At 41.8% G+C, this 12306-nt stretch overlaps 1 protein-coding gene across 4 annotated transcripts in view; it reads right to left on the bottom strand.

Moving 5' to 3' along the window:
• LOC147340106 (uncharacterized) overlaps positions 1 to 12306 on the bottom strand; it is a 281692-nt gene that overhangs the window by 33682 nt on the left and 235704 nt on the right. Inside the window, exon 6 of one of the 4 annotated variants that reach the window (XM_086387616.1) lies at positions 8388 to 8529. The exons of 2 other annotated variants lie outside the window; for them this stretch is intronic. The gene's annotated coding sequence lies outside the window, so the exon portion shown is untranslated. Of the gene's footprint in view, positions 1 to 8387; positions 8530 to 12306 lie in introns of those variants that run through there. One more of the 4 variants, XR_015158909.1, reaches the window with a different exon arrangement.

Here is a 12306-nt window from a genome sequence, read left to right as displayed (position 1 = left end):
GGAGACATCAAGGGTAGGGAGATTTTTCAAAGTTGACAACAGGATTCTTGCTGAAGGCAGGTCAAGGTGATGAAGGGTAGAGGATTCTCTCTAAACTAACTTAGCAGCATTGCTGCTAGGATTGGACTCAGTAAGGATCAATGTGGAAGCCCAACGTCAAATCCCAGCTGAGAAAAGGGCACAGAGGAATCTCTCTAAAGTTTAGTCAAAAACAGTCTTTGTCACCTCTCTCCAGTTACATTTCAACAGAGATACCCCTATTCACATCCCTAGTCTAAGCTTAGTGTTCTGTGCAATTTCAGATTCAGGCCATTTTGATCTGTAGTAGACTACAGAACACAGGAAATCTGCCAGTTATCTTTTCAATACCAAAATCACTGAGAAAGCTATTAAGCATCCCTATTCCATTAGAGGTATCTCCAGCATTAGCTTCAGCAGATGTTGGCCGAATAGGTTATCCTACTGAGCACTATAATGTAAGGAACATCACAAGGAGGAACAGATAATTTCTGTAAATATCTATTATCACATACGGTGTCTGCAATTCAATCAGAGTGTAATCCTTTTGAATTAGGGTTGTTATTTTTAAAAACTTCTACCCTATTAACTCCCCCAACCATGCCCCCTCCCACCAAAACACACACAAACCCTCAGTAATTAAAAACAAAAGCTCTATTTCAGGTGTTTTGTTCATTTGTGCTTTTAGGTAATTTGTTTGAACAAAGGAGTCCATGGCTAAAAATATCAATCAATAAAATAGAAATTTTTCAAAACATCAGGTGAAGAAGGAGAATCTCCTGGACACCATGCCAACCCCAATTAAAAAGGACTGCTGGGGCTGTGTAAAAATAATCTTGGCATAGATGTGCACAGAACTTTACAAGTTTGAAAAGGTCACTAAGCCAAGGTAGTGCCAAGAAAAAAAGAGAAAATGAGCTTTGGAACTAGGTCCGCTGGTTTTTCAACCAGGGGCTGCAATTCCCAACTTAAGGGGTTCTTAAAAATTCACAGGGACATGTTTAGTAGGGTATTACAGATATTTAAAGCCTTGGAGAAGAAGTACTACAACTTCCCATCCCTATGACACCATAGATTGGCCCTGGTGTCGGGCAGCTACCTCCTCACTCTCCATTGTTCACTGTCCTCCTCGCCTAAATATGCCAACTTTGAAGCTCATGACAACAGAATCTCCCTCCTCTTCCTTGATACTATCATTTTAAAGACACTGGAATAACTCCCTCTTAGCAACTAGTTTAAAGTCACTTTCCTGTACCACCCCTGCCATGGTTTTCCATGACTTCAACAGCCCCTGGAATGAAGTATCCCAGCACCACTGCCTCTTGGGCTGTTACACTCTCTCCATGCTTTACACTTTCTCTACACTTTCAATGCAAGATGAATCCTTAGTCCTCACCTCACTTAACTTTTGTCCATCATCTGCTGCAGTCCATCACCCCTTCTTTCTTGAACCACTGTGCTCACATCACCCTCAGAGCATCACTCTTTCTAGGATTTCCTCCTCTGTTACTGCCACTCTTTCTTGGATTTCATTAGATATCCCTCATCTTTTCCCTAATTTTAAACACTGGAATGCCCCAGGGCTTCACCTCAGAGTTTTGTTTTATCCACACTCTATCTTTAGGTGATTTCACCAGTCTAATGACTTTACTCTGGAGAATTCAAAATTCCTACTTCCAGTCTAGGCCTCTTTCCTGAACTTCAGGCTCATATAACCAGTTACCTACTTAACATCACTTTTTCTATGCTAATATTCATCTTACTCAATAACATGTCCAAAAATAGATTCTTGAGTTTTTTCCCCAAAGTGACTTTTTAAATAAAGTCCTCCCATTTCAGTAAATGGTATTTTATTGTTGTATTATTTCAGGCCAAGAAACTTTAAGCAACTTGATGCTTCCCACCTGATTTGTTAGTAAATTTGTTGACATAATCTATAAAACAGAAGCAAAATTTAAGTATTTCACTACTACCACTACTGCCATCTTGGTCTTACCACCAACATCTTCAGCCTACTACTGTGAAACTGCGAAGTTTCTTCAATGATCTTTTTTCTACCCAGTCTATTCTTGGAGTAGCCAGAATGATTCTTTTAAAGTATAAGTTTCCACTATTTATTTGACCAGTTCACCTCATAGATTCCTTTCTCCTGGAAGTTCCTAAAACCCTAAATTTTTGCAGCATTTATTTAGTTGTTGATATATGCTATTTTACCAAATTTTAATTGGTTCTGTTTTTATAGGTATTTGTCTATATGGCTCATTTCCCCAAGTACATTCTCAAGCTACTTGAATACAGGAGCTTTTTGTTAACCCTTCTTTGTGTTAACACTTCTTTCTTTTCCCCACTAGATATGTAACAAACGTAGAGACTCAGTATCTTCAGTTGTTGTTATTCAGTCACTAAGTTGTATGGACTCATTGTGACTCCATGACTAGAGCAAGCCAGGCTTCCCTGTCCTTCACCATCTCCTGGAGCTTGCTCAAACTCATGTCCATTGAGTCAGTGATGCCATCCAACCATCTCATCCTCTGTCGCATATTTCTTCTCCTGCTCTCAATCTTTCCCAGCATCAGAGTCTTTTCCAATGAGCCAGCTCTTCGCATTAGATGGCCAAAGTACTGGAGCTTCAACAACAGTCCTTCCAATGAATATTCAGCGTTGATTTCCTTTAGGATTGACCAGTTTGATCTCCTTGCTGTTCAAGGCACTCAAGAGCCTTCTCCAGCACCACAATTCAAAAGCATCAATTTTTCTTTACAGTCCAACTATCACATCCATACACAACTAATGGAAAAAGCATAGCTTTGATTATATGGACCTTCATCAGCAAAGCGATGCCTTTATTTTAATATACCACATAGATTTGTCACAACTTTTCTTCCAAGAATCAAGCATCTTTTAATTTCATGGCTGCAGTCACGGTCTGCAGTGATTTTGGAGCCCAAGAAAATAAAATCTGGCATTGTTTCCCCTTTCTCCCCATTTATTTGCCATGAAGTGATGGGGCCAGATGCCATGATCTTAGTGTTTTTAATGTTGAGTTTTAAGCTAGCTTTTTCACTCTCCTCTTTCACCTTCATCAAGAGGCTCTTTAGCTCCTCTTTGCTTTCTGCCATTAGAGTGGTATCATCTGCATATCTGAGCTTGTTGATATTTTTCCCAGCAATCTTGATTCTAGCTTGTGATTCATCCAGCCCAGTATTTTGCATGATATATTTTGTATTTAAATTAAATAAACAGGGTGACAGTATACAGCCTTGACATACTCCTTTCCAAATTTTGAATCAGTCCGTGGTTCCATGTCTGGTTCTAACTGTTGCTTTTGACCTGCATATAGTTTTCTCAGGAGGCAGGTAAGGTGGTCTGCCAGGGTCCAGCCCCGGCTGATCCAGGGTATTCAAAGCAGGAACGGCGTTGGCGAGGGTCAGGATACAATAGCTTCAATTAGATATTAATTAAAGATATAAAGAGTAAAAGAATAAGGATAGCTCAATAGGAAAATTCAGTGGAGAAAAGAGGCTGAGTAGCTTGGTTTACGCGGGAGACCAATAAAACTTCAAGACAAGAAGTTTGCACCACTTACGTAGGCCACAGGCGTCCTTCCATTCTCCCGAAGGAGAGGAGACACTGAGGCCTCCCCAGTCGGATCTTAGAAGCCCAGGCATAATTAGTAAGTATGGTGGGTTCCACACTCCAGATGGAGACTCAACCAGAGTGAGAGAGAGAGAGACATGGGGAGACCAGTATTTCGAGGAACTGATCCCAATTCTTTATTTTCCAGAGTCTGTTTTTATACACTGAGATGTTATACAAAAGTCACGTGGGGACAGCAGTCCTGACTTTTATTAAAGTCAGGTGCTTCACACAAATGTATACAGAGGTCTTAGGGGTGTTACATCATCTTCTGGCCAGGGGGGCTTGCTGACAATTTATGACCCTCTCCTTGTGACAGTGGTCAGTCAACCAGAACACTTTTTTCTCCAAGGGTGATTATTCTTAAAACAGACACCACCCAAATAAAGTTACATTCCTATAGGGTGAGGGTGTAGTGGGTTTTAGTTAAGGAAATAATTTACTTAGCCTAAGGTCTAATGTGATTAATATCAAAGGTTCATACTTATTTATTCTATATATTCATTAATGTGTGTAAGGGCAGGGGATGTGGAGACTTAGCAACAAACATTGGCTCAACAAATGAAAAACCCTTCACCAATACAATTTCTAATCAGCCCATTATATTTATACTAATAGTTTTCTAACTTTTCTAAGGAACCTGTTTTTAGAAGGTTTAAAGCATCTTGTGCCTCTCACAGTTGGGAGGCTGTGAGTGATCACATGTGGCCAGACAAGCCTGTCAGGCAGGCCAGAGAACCTTCAGAGGAGTTTGTAGGTTAAAACACTCTTGTCATGCCCAGGAGTTTTTATTAACTGGAGCTCTAAATTAACTCCTTCTCCGAAAGAGGTGGTGGGGGACAGCCCCCCGTAAAGTCAGAGGTGTAGGTGAGAGCACAAAGTAGTAAAGTAGGCAGGCTCTGGTTATGGGGGTAGATGCTCGAGGATTTCCAGGGGGACTCCTGAGGCTCGATCCCGCCTTTGCGTATGTCGAGCCTCCTTCCTCATGACCTTTGCCACGGGCGGAGTACCTCACTCTGGCCCCCAACAGTGGTCCCATCGCTTTAAGAATTTTCCACTGTTTGTTGTGATCTACACAGTCAAAGGCTTTAGCATAGTCAATAAAGCAGATGTTTTCCTGGAATTCTCTTGTTTTTCTAAGATCCATCGTATGTTAGCAATTTGATATCTGTTTCCTCTTCCTTTTTTAAATCCAGCTTGTACAACTGGAAGTTCTCAGTGCACATACTGCTGAAGCCTAGCTTGAAGGATTTTGAGTATTACCTTGCTAGTGTGTGGATTGAGTACAGTTGTGTGGTAGTTTGAACATTCTGTGGCATTGCTCTTCTTTGGGATTGGAAGCAAACTAACCTTTTCTAGTCCTGTAGCCACTGCTGAGTTTTTCAAATTTGGTGGCATATTGAGTACAGCACTTTAACAGCATTCTTTTAGGATTTGAAGCAGTTCAGCTGGAATTCCATCACCTCCACTAGCTTTGTTCATAGTGATGCTTCCTAAGGCCCACTTGACTTCGGATGCCAGGATGTCTGACTCTAGGTGAGTGATCACACCACAGTGGTTATCTGGGTTGTTAAGATTTTTTTGGATACTTCTGTATTCTTGCCATCTCTTCTTTATCTTTTCTGCTTCTATTAGATCCTTGCCATTTCTGTCCTTTACTGTGCCCATCTTTGGATGAAATGTTCCCTTGGTATCTCAATTTCCTTGAAGAGATCTCCAATCTTTCTCATTCGATTATTTTCCTCTATCTCTTTGCATTGTTCACTTAATAAGGTTTTCTTATCTCTCTTTGTTATTCCCTGGAACTCTGCATTTGGTTGGATATATCTTTCCCTTTCTCCTTTGCCTTTTACTTCTCTTCTTTTCACAGCTATTAGTAAGGCCTCCTCAGACAACCACTTTGCATTCTTGCATTTCTCTTTCTTGGCAATGGTTTTGTCACCACCTTTCTGTACAATATTATGAACCTCTGTCCACAGTTCTTCACTTTGTCTACTAGATCTAATCCCTTGAATCTATTTATTACCTCCACTGTATAATCACAAGGGATTTGATTTAGGTCATACCTGAGTGGCCTAAGTTGGCTTAAAGCTCAACATTCAGAAAACGAAGATCATGGCATCTGGTCCCACCACTTCATGGGAAATAGATGGGGAAACAGTGTCAGACTTTATTTTTCTGGGCTCCAAAATCACTACAGATGGTGACTGCAGCCATGAAATTAAAAGACGCTTACTCCTTGGAAGGAAAGTTATGACCAACCTAGATAGCATATTGAAAAGCAAAGACATTACTTTGCCAACAAAGGTTCGTCTAGTCAAGGCTATGGTTTTTCCTGTGGTCATGTATGGATGTGAGAGTTGGACTGTGAAGAAGGCTGAGCACTGAGGAATTGATGCTTTTGAACTGTAGTGTTGGAGAAGACTCTTGAGAGTCCCTTGGACTGCAAGGAGATCCAACCAGTCCATTCTGAAGGAGATCAGCCCTGGGATTTCTTTGGAAGGAATGATGCTAAAGCTGAAACTCCAGTACTTTGGCCACCACATGCGAAGAGTTGATGCATTGGAAAAGACTCTGATGCTGGGAGGGATTGGGGGCAGGAGGAGAAGGGGACAACAGAGGATGAGATGGCTGGATGGCATCACTGACTCAATGGACGTGAGTCTGGGTGACCTCTGGGAGTTGGTGATGGACAGGGAGGCCTGGCGTGCTGCGATTCATGGGGTTGCAAAGAGTCGGACACGACTGAGCGACTGATATGATCTGATCTGATCTGAGTGGCCTAGTGGTTTTCCCTGCTGCTGCTGCTTAGTTGCCTGGTTGTGTCCAACTCTGTGCAAGCCCATGGACTGTAGCCCACCAGCCTCCTCTATCCATGGGATTCTCCAGGCAAGAACACTGGAGTGGGTTGCCATTTCCTTCTCCAGGGGATATTCCCGACCCAGGAATCGAACCCAGGTCTCCTGCACTGCAGGCAGATTCTTTACCATTGAGCCACCAGGGTTTTCCCTATTTTCTTCAATTTAAGTCTGAATGTGGTGTCTGCCCAAATGCAGGATCTGTGGAGTCTGCTCTGCAGACACCACATTTGGGCAGAGTCTACAAATTTGAGAATGATAAACTTTCCTCCTTCTCTTTGTATTTCCCACATCATCCATGTGTGCCAAACATGAGCACACAGGTACACACACACACACACACACACACAGAAGCACGGGGTTTGCCTCCAACCCTAGAAGCAGCCATCTGAGTCATCTGCAGGAAGCCAGCAGGAAGCATCTGATCCACCAACTGCAGTGAAAATATGGTTGAGTTACTTGGCCTCTCTGAGCCTCAGTTTCCTCTAGATGGGGATGTCTTACGTTCTTGCAATTCCAATATTGTGACCATAACTCTAGCATATCATTTCCCCCATAAAGGATGGTAACATGTAAGGAAAACAAAAATTAATCTCTGAAAACTCTCAATGATTCTATAAATACAGGACAAATTTTGTGTAAATCTATTGAAATGAATTTTGCCACATTCATACCCAATCTTACAGTATATTATAACTCTAGTGAAGTTAAAGATGAACTTAGCTGATTGTAATGAAGCGGAAGTAATGATGATAGAAAAATACCTGCCGAGCGTCTCTGGAATTGTATTTCTCTCAAAAAGCTGTACATTTCCGGAACTTCAATTAAAATGACTCTCCAATTTTCTTTAATACTTTCCTTTTAATTGGATGAGCATATTTTGCATAGGCCAGAGTATCCACTAAAGACATTTCAGAAGCCCCACGCCTTTTTCCCTTTCCTCATATAACCTGTAGGAGGCCCATAGACATCATGTATGAGAAACCGAAGCTATTGTTTCAACACTACATTATCTAATGCTACCAGCTTGTTTGTTTTTCTTCTAAAAGTCAAATTAGACTAATTGCTTCGATTTTTATCCTCTCCCATCATCGCCAATAGCTGACATCTTTAATTTCTGATGTACTTTCAAAACAAAACATTGATTTATTATTGCATATGGAACAAACAAGACAGAACACTGTTTTACTAGGGATGCTCAAGGATAGGACAGGCTCAGTGACTTGTTACTTCTCCCCCAGTTTGTGCAATTCAAATGCCTGTTTCTATTCAAGACACTCTGTTAGTACAATGTCAGTGCTGCTCATGAATCCTTGAGCCTACACAAACCCTCTCTGTCAGTACTAGGGAACAAGCGTTTTGAAAATGGGAAGTCAGTTTAAAAGCAAGTATTTAAAAGAATTTGTCTCACAAAGGAAATCTAGATCATTCTATCGTTAAGCAATTAGGTCTGAAAATAATGGCAAAAGTATAATAACAGCTAAGACACTGTAGCTGTCTGTGTGATAGGGATCTGTGCAAAATCTGAATTAAGATTACAGGCTGGCTATGTATTTATAGCACATCTATTTTTCTGAATCTGGGCTTCTCCTGTTTCTTCTCTCAGGCTGTAAAAGGTAGGGGGTTTTTGAGGTGTTGCATTTTCGCTATCCTCTTCCCCTTACTGTGCTGCCTTGGTGGGATTCACAGGGTTCTATTTGAAGCCCCATGAACATTCTAAAGAGTCCTTTGTCCTCTCTTACTTTTGCCTTCCTCAAGGCCAATGCCACTCCAGCTCAGGCTTGCTTCTCATTTGCCAGGGGCCCACTGAGCAACTTCACTTTCACTTTTCAATTTCAGGCATTGGAAAAGGAGATGGCAACCCATTCCAGTGTTCTTGCCTGGAGAATCCCAGAGATGGGGGAGCCTGGTGGGCTGCCGTCTATGGGGTTGCACAGAGTCGGGCATGACTGAAGTGATTTAGCAGCAGCAGCAGCAGCAGGATTCCAGTGGAGCCTGGAGAAGCTTGCATACATGCCTAATCACAGAGGAGATGAAATCAAGCAGGACCCTGAGGAGCCCTCCCTGGGACAAATCCTTTCCATGCCCCCTGTTTCTTGTTTGTTGGAAATAGGCTTCATTCAGCCTCCCTGAGCTTCCCTGAGTTCCAAACCTCAAACAGTTGCTAATCAAGGAAGGAAGAGGATGCAGAAAGAAGAGAGGAGTAATCAAGAAACAACAGTGCAGAGATTAAAGCAGGGTCCTGGTTCCTCATCAAGAAATTTACATAACAATGTCTTTGAGTTCTTCTGCAGGAACTAAGGCCTCTGGGGAACTGGGGCTTCTCCAGTGGCTCAGTGGCAAAGAATTCACCTGCAGTGCAGGAGAGACAGGAGAGTCTGGTTTGATCCCTGGGTGGGAAAGATCCCCTGGAGGAGGAAATGGCAACCCACTCCAGTATTCTTGCCTGGAGAATCCCATGGACAGAGGAGCCTGGCAGGCTACAGTCCATGGGGTTGCAAAGAGTCAGACACAACTGAAGCGACTGAGCTTGAGCGCAAGGCCTCTACCCAGGTAGAGGATGGGAATTTCAGGCTGAACACAAAATCCCTGGAGCACCACTCTGTTACCTCACCACCAACTAACCAGACTACCCTAAAGCCTTTCACTATGTGGAGTACAACAAACTGTGAAAAATTCTTAAAGAGATAGGAGTACCAGACCACATCACCTGTCTCCTGAGAAACCTGTATGCAGGTCAAAAAAGCAACAGTTAGAAATGGACAGGGAACAACAGACTGGTTCCAAAATTGGGAACGGAGTATGTCAAGGCTGTATATTTTCACCCTGCTTATTTAACTTATATGTAGAGTACATCATGTGAAATGTTGGGCTGGAGGAAGCTCAAGCTGGAATCAAGATTTCCAGGAGAAATATCAATAACCTCAGATATGCAGATGACACCACCCTTATGGCAGAAAGTGAAGAGGAACTAAAAAGCCTCTTGATGAAAGTTAAAGAGGAGAGTGAAAAAGCTGGCTTAAAACTCAAATTCAAAAAACTAAGATCATGGCATCTGGTCCCATCACTTCATGGCAAATAGATGGGGAAACAATGGAAACAGTGACAGATTTTATTTTCTTGGACTCCAAAATCACTGCGGACAGTGATTGTAGCCATGAAATAAAAAGATGTGTGCTCCTTGAAAGAAAAGCTATGACAAACCTAGACAGCATATTAAAAAGCAGAGACATTACTTTGCCAACAAAGGTCCATATAGTTAAAGGTATGGTTCTTCCGACAGTCATGTATGGATATGAGAGTTGGACCATAAAGAAGGCTGAGTGCTGAAGAACTGAGGCTTTTGAACTGTGATTCAGGAGAAGACTCTTGAGAGTCCCTTGGACTGCAAAGAGTTCAAGCCAGTTAATCCTATAAAGAAAATCAGTCCTGAATATTCACTGGGAGGACAGATGCTGAAGCTGAATCTCCAAAACTCTGGCCACCTGATGTGAAAACCCAACTCACTGGAAAAGACTCTGATGCTGGGAAAGACTGAAGGCAAGAGAAGAGGACAACAGAGGATGAGATGGTTGGATGGCATCACTGACTCAATGGACTTGAGTTTGAGCAAACTTTGGGAGATGGTGAAGGACAGGGAAACCTGGTGTGCTGCAGTCCATGGGGTCGCAAAGAGTAGGACACGACTGAGTGACTGAACAATGTCCCCAAATGATTAAGTGCACTTAATTTCCCCCTTCTCCCTTTAGAAAACTTCAATGGTGGAACAGAAACTTTGGAGTTGGGTTTTGGACACAAGTCTAACATTTCCCCAGGTTGCTGACCTCCTAAATAAAGCAAACTTTCCTTTCCACATAGCATTTGTCTCTTAAGCATTGGCTTTCCAGCAGTAAGTAGCCTAACCTCAGTTGGATAATGGAGAGAGTCAAGAAACACTGTGCTATCGCTGCTAGTGACTTCTCCCCACGTGGTGATGACTGCTTTCACAAGCAGCAGATATTACTGCATTTCAAGGGCAGACAACCACCATATCTGGCCTGAGACTAAGTCTACCAATCCACCAGTCTCTCACTTACATCAAGAGAGTAATAACTGCAATTTCTTCTGTTTCCCTAGGAAATACAGTTCTCGACCCCAGGTTTCTGTCTGCCCTGCTCCCTCTTGGAAATCAGTCTGCTGCTGCTACTGCTAAGTCACTTCAGTCGTGTCCAACTCTGTGCAACCCCATAGACGGCAGCCCACCAGGCTCCCCCATTCCTGGGATCCTCCAGGCAAGAACACTGGAGTGGGTTGCCATTTCCTTCTTCAATGCATGAAAGTAAAAAGTGAAAGTGAAGTCACTCAGTCGTGTCCGACCCTCAGCGACCCCATGGACTGCAGCCTTCCAGGCTCCTCCATCCATGGGATCCTCCAGGCAATAGTACTGGAGTGGGGTGCCATTGCCTTCTCTGGGAAATCAGTCTAAATCACCCCTATTTCTAGTTAAAGCTTTCCTCCAAGTTCATTTAAGAGACTTGATTGAAATCTGATGTGACAGAAGTTTAATAAATGATGGCTATTACTTTTATTATTCATGCATATAGCCATTCATCAGTGATGGTTTTTCCCTCGGTTCCAGGCATACCCTTAATGTTCTGTTTGGATTTATATATATATATATATGTGTATATATATATATATATATATATATATGTGTGTGTGTGTGTGTGTGTGTGTGAGTGTGTGTATGTGTGTGTGTATATATATCTCTCTCTCTCAGAATGTATCAAGGAAGAACAAGCATTAGCTGCGTAGCTCACTGATGTCCATTGTTTTTTTAAAAAAAGACACAGGCCTCCAATGGAATCACTTGTGCTGCTAAGCCCCATGTCGGCAAATCACAACTTAATACCTAACATAATTGTAGTTTTAGTTATTATACAGAGGAATTTTAAGCCAATCAGTCTGGAATTTCCTGATCAACACTAGAAAGGTAATCTGCATGACAGAGTCTCATGCTTCCCCCAAACCTTGCCTGAAATAGTTCTTTCATTTTCACTTTTGTCTCATTCCCATTCTGCCTCTAAAAATCTTCATTTTATAGAGCTCCTTGAAGCACCTTTCTACTTGGTAGATGTTTCCTGATTCATGTATTATTGAATAAAGCAAGTCAGATCTTCAAATTTACTCAGTTGAATTTCATTTTTTAATACTATAAACACTTTTTCCTCAAGATCCCAGACTTGGTTTCTGAGCCTCAACTTTAAGAAATATGGAAGAATGGGTCACATTTTTCTAAAAAGAGTTGCTGTTTAGAATCATCCCAAATTTTAAACTTCTGCTATAAATAACACAAAATTTTCTTATTAATGAAGGGGAAGAAAATATATTATTCGTAATTTGATTATTAAAAAAAACACACAGCAGATACAGGAAATGATCTAAAAACTGAGTACAACTTGTGATTTTCTAAGAGATATTTACATTTATCTGGGAAATGTCCATTTGTAAGTGTGTCTCCCTCTCTGTACTGGGAAGAAATGGGTGACTCTAAAACTCTAGAAACTCTTACCAAGGAGAAGGCATGGCCTTAAATCTGCATAACAACCTTAGCCTTGTTTATTGTGATTTTCCTGGTAACCTCCCACAATTGGCATTCCATTCCTTCCCCCAATTTTCTTATGTGGAGCTAAAAATGGTATTTAAGCTGGTATCTTCAGCTATTTCAGAGTTAATCAGTTTGCTTGAGGATCTCCCATGTATATATGGGGTATATGAAGTGAAGTTGCTCAGTCGTGTCCGACTCTTTGCGACC

Source organism: Bos grunniens, chromosome X (genome assembly GCF_055505025.1).
Source record: "Bos grunniens cultivar Pamir isolate PY7600 chromosome X, Bosgru_T2T1.0, whole genome shotgun sequence".
NCBI lineage: Eukaryota > Metazoa > Chordata > Mammalia > Artiodactyla > Bovidae > Bos > Bos grunniens.
This window is presented reverse-complemented; position numbering and strand designations above follow the sequence as displayed.